Consider the following 5,000-nt stretch of genomic DNA (forward strand, 5'->3'; position numbering starts at 1 on the left):
TATATATATGTATATATATGTTATTTTATATTATATTGTTATAAAAATTATATAATGTATAATATATGTTATATATATATATTATAATATATGTATATATTTATATTTTGTATATATATATATTATATTTATGATATATACATCTATATTATATATATGATATATATATATGTAAGTTTTATATGTTTTGTATATATTATATATATGATATATATAATATATATGTATATATATGATATATATATATATATATGTATATATAATATATATTGTATATATATATTATTATTATATGTATATATAGTATATATATGTATAATATTATATATATATATATTTGAATATATATGTATATATATGTATATATATATGTAAAGATATATGTATATATTATATATATATGTATATATATGTATATATATATGTATGGAATTCATGTCGAACAGAGATCAGACCACAACAGACCTCGCAGCCAAGTGTACAGCATACCTTGTGGTGGCTGCGACAAGGTATACATAGGTGAGACAGGACGTGGCCTCCATGAACAACGTATCGACCAACACCGCAGCGCCCTCCAACGACACGACAAGAGGAGCGCCTTCGTTGTTCACGTCGACTCCGACGGCCATCTCCCCAAGTGGTCCCAGGCCTCCATTATTAAACAAGGCCTGCCCCCACGACAAAGGAAGATGGTAGAAGCGGCGTTCATACACACAACCAACAACTTCAACACCGCAACAGGGAGCCACGAACTAGCCAAGGTCGTCGCACACCTGATTACCGACGTGACCAGACCGCCTAGTACTTGTATATATACCTCTATGTAGCTCTAGTCTTGTATGCCCTGACAAAGCAATTAAAGCGAAAAGGCCTTCGGCATATTCGTGTGTTTTCTTGTACTTCCCTTCGTTGTTCTACTCGCAATATATATGTATATATATGTATATGTATATATGTATATATATATGTATATATATATGTATATATATTTATATATATATGTTTATATGTATATGTATATATGTATATTTATATATATGTATATATATATGTATATATATATGTAGTATATATATATGTATATATATATATGTATTATATATGTATATAATATAATGTATATATATATATGTATATATATATGTAATATATATATGTATATATATTATATTATATATATGATATATATATGTATATATATGTATAATAATGTATATATATGTATATATATGTATACTAATATATGTATTTATATATATATGTATTATATATATATATATATATCAAACTATAGATTGTTTGCTAGATTTTCTGGAAAAAAATTTGTATGGAGTGGTAACCTTGACGAAAACTAAGACAATTTTCATCTATGGTAAAGGGTGCGCAAAAAAGGAGATACAGGACAGGGAAGAGTTCCCCTTCTTTTATTACACTTCCATTATGTGTTTTGATAATTATTTACACTATTCTGTGCAATAACCTGCGCATGCGCGTTTTCTCCAGCGGGAGATCTGACCGGCCGTGCGATGCCATTCTGTGATAAACGCCGGTGAGAAATGTTTCGTATTAAGTGTTTTAAGCAATTTGGTGGCTGTGCAGGAGAAATAGACATTAGTATCTTTTCACAACTTGATATTCAAGCCCATCAAGTGCCCCAAATGCCGAAAAAAGTATGGGAAACCAAGCAGCTCAGACCATAGATTGAAGCGAAGAAAAGTTCGGTGTTTCGCTATGTAACGGTATATGGGAGCAGAGATCCCTGGCTATGGAATATATAGATCGTAGTGTATTAAATCGACGTGGGTCCAAGGGGTGTGGCCCTCTGGCTAGGGAATATATATAGAACGTATTGTGTATACCCACGGGGGTCCAAATAGATTGTAGTGTATAAATACCGTGGGGTTAAGGTTAGGTTGGTTTATTGGCTAGGGATTTGGATTATGCGAAATACCGTAGATTTTATTACCGAACGATGGGTTTGATTCTCTTCAGTTAAGTAAGTTTATTTACCACCCTGGCTATCTGCTCAGGCGTGGGCAATCATGATTACAGTTTTACATATATCTGATATTGTACAGTAGTCTGTAGCTACTGTAATTGTACAAGGTAAAATAGAAATATAAATCATACATCATACAAAAATTATTACTTCATATGCTTTTGCCACTGTGTTTGAATAACGCTGTTATTTGCTGCGGTAGTTATTACTTAGTAAATTTAGGGTATAGTACGAGTATATCTTCCAATGTATCAGATGAAATGAAATATTCACATAGTTCTTTATACCTCATGTTAGGTGGTCTGAAAGGCTGTATCACATGACATTCCGAAATATAGTGCTCAAGCGTTCGTTTTTTATTTTTCGTTACACAGTCTACATCTAGATTCATCTGCATTTCTTGCACCGTGCAGTTGCCAGTACATTCTGTAACCTTCCCAGTTTAGTCCTTTATTTAGCACCCTGGCTAACTGCACAGGCGTGGGCAAGCTGTGGTACATTTGATGCATGGTTATAACATATAATGGTATTACATTTCAATTTTAGGCTATAACATTATTATGATAAGTACTATATCAATTAAAGAAAGGAACAATTACATAGTCGTTTATCTACTCATCTGCCACGCCGGCGTACAGCTTGGGCGAGGAAAGGCATTGCTACATTTGATATGCAGTCATGTGATGCTACATTCCAAATTTAGGATATAATATAAGTATATCTTCTAAGACATCAGAGGATATGAAATAGTTACATAGTTCTCCATACCTCATGCTAGGTGGCCTGAAAGGCTGTAACACATGGCACTCTGAGATATAATGTACAAGCGTTCGCTTATATTCTTCATTACACAGTTTACACTTAGTTTCTTCGACATTACAAACTGTACTGAGCTGCCAATACAATCTATATCCAAGCCTGATTCTTGCGGTCACAATATCACACTGTCTTGTTCTTGTTTTATATAAACCATAGGTGAATGAATCTTGCCTAAACCGGTCATAGTGCTTTATGCTACAGCTTTCAGGGCGTTGAGAATTAATTAACTCAGTCAAGTCCTCTTTAAAGGAAGCTTTAATATTGTATAAAATCCTGGAAATAGGTACCCCAAGATCTATATCTACACTTTGCTTGTCACATGCTGACTTTGCCAGGCGATCAGCATGATCATGCCTGGGGATTCCAACATGCGATGGAATCCACACAAAACGTATATCATGGCCTCGTTCTTTTGCATGATACACGTTTATCCTGATGCCATTTGCGTTATTAACTGCACCTTTGTCTAGAGTGTTCAGAGCCTGGAGAGCACTCTGTGAATCACAGAATATTACCCCCGCGTAGTGCTAGCCCGGTCATGAACACTCCTACAATCCTGGTGCTTCAAGATATTGTTTTTATATACAACAAAAGCACATCCTGCTCTACTCCCAGACTGCAAGGACCCATCAGTGTAGCATTCATATGCATTGGATAGGTTTTTCAAGATGCTCATTTATAATTGCAAGTGCATACTGCACTTTTAAGTATAGCAGGGGGAACACTGTCTTTTGGGGGGCAGTCGTATAATATACACTTAGGTCCCACATTTTCCACGGGGTTACAGAACGTCCATGTAGGGTCTTAGTTATTGGTATGTTAAGCTGAGATAACTGTTTACATGTTACTTGTATCCATGGATTTGAGTAAGAATCGGTGTTGTCATGCAAAGGTAGCTCCTCTGTTCTGTGTTTTAGTTGTCTTTGGAACTCTGTACAATGGAGGGGTTCTCTAATTGATTTGAAACCAAATGTGGTATTTATATATAATATTCTTTCGTAAACAGAGGGTAAGTTTAGTTCGGTTCTCATATTCACAATTCTTGTTGTTCTAGGGGCACCAAGAATGATCCTCATGGCTTCATTTTGTATATGTTCTAAACTAGTCAACTTTGATTCCTTGTACAACACCAGGTGCAATGCATGATAATCTATGACTGACCGTATGTATGACAAGTAAAAGAGTCTTGCAATATTGACATTGATACCATGGTCTTTGCCAACAAGTGTCCTAAGTGGCTTCATCCCCCGAAAGTTGGCGCGTCAGCCCGTAGACTTTGTCGATGACGTCCGTTACGTCTCATTAGCCGATTTTAAGCGTTTTTTATGCTGATTTTACGCATTTTTGTCCTCTATTCTTCCTTCAGCCTATTTTACCCCGTAATTTCCCAGATCTACTTCATGCCCTCTCTTGCTGTCGGGACTTATCACATCAAAATTGTCGCCTGTGATTGCGACGGAAATAATCATCAGATTTGTTCTCAACGCACGAAAATAAATCTGGTGGTATAATATTGTCCGGAAGACCCAATTGCCATAGTCGAAAAAAATTACCGATTTTATACACTATCTGAGAGATTCCAGAGGCTTTGTCGTCAGAAGCCGTTTTTATACTTTGTGAAAACTTTTTTTTTCCTGTTGATGTTATACATGGCGATTTCTATCATGAACTATTTGTGGAAAGTGTGAATACCAGCCAAAAGCTTATTCATATAAATGTGATGCCAAGATGATAGCTGTGACTTCCACGTGTTTTATGGCATGGTTCGTGTTTACTTGTATTAGTTATGTTTACAATTAGTTTTGGGTATTGCAGCTTAGCCTTATCTTTCATAGTCTCCCCGAATAAGGTGAAAATGAAGATTTCGTCTTCCATTTCTGTTTACAGGCCCCGAAGAAGAGCAGCAAATGGTCCCACCGCGCTAATAAAGGCAACCATTGACGCGGCAGTTAATTTTAAACAATCAATCATCACGTGCTGTACGAGCAATTTGTATTTGTATGTATGTATGTATGTATATATTTATATACACACATACACATGTGTGTGTATATATGTATTATATATATATATATATATATATATATATATATATATATATATATATATATATATGTGTGTGTGTGTGTGTGTGTGTGTGTGTGTGTGTGTATATAAATATATATATAAAGTATATTGCTAT

The sequence above is a fragment of the Penaeus monodon genome, chromosome 43 (assembly GCF_015228065.2).
Source record: "Penaeus monodon isolate SGIC_2016 chromosome 43, NSTDA_Pmon_1, whole genome shotgun sequence".
Classification (NCBI taxonomy): Eukaryota; Metazoa; Arthropoda; class Malacostraca; order Decapoda; family Penaeidae; genus Penaeus; species Penaeus monodon.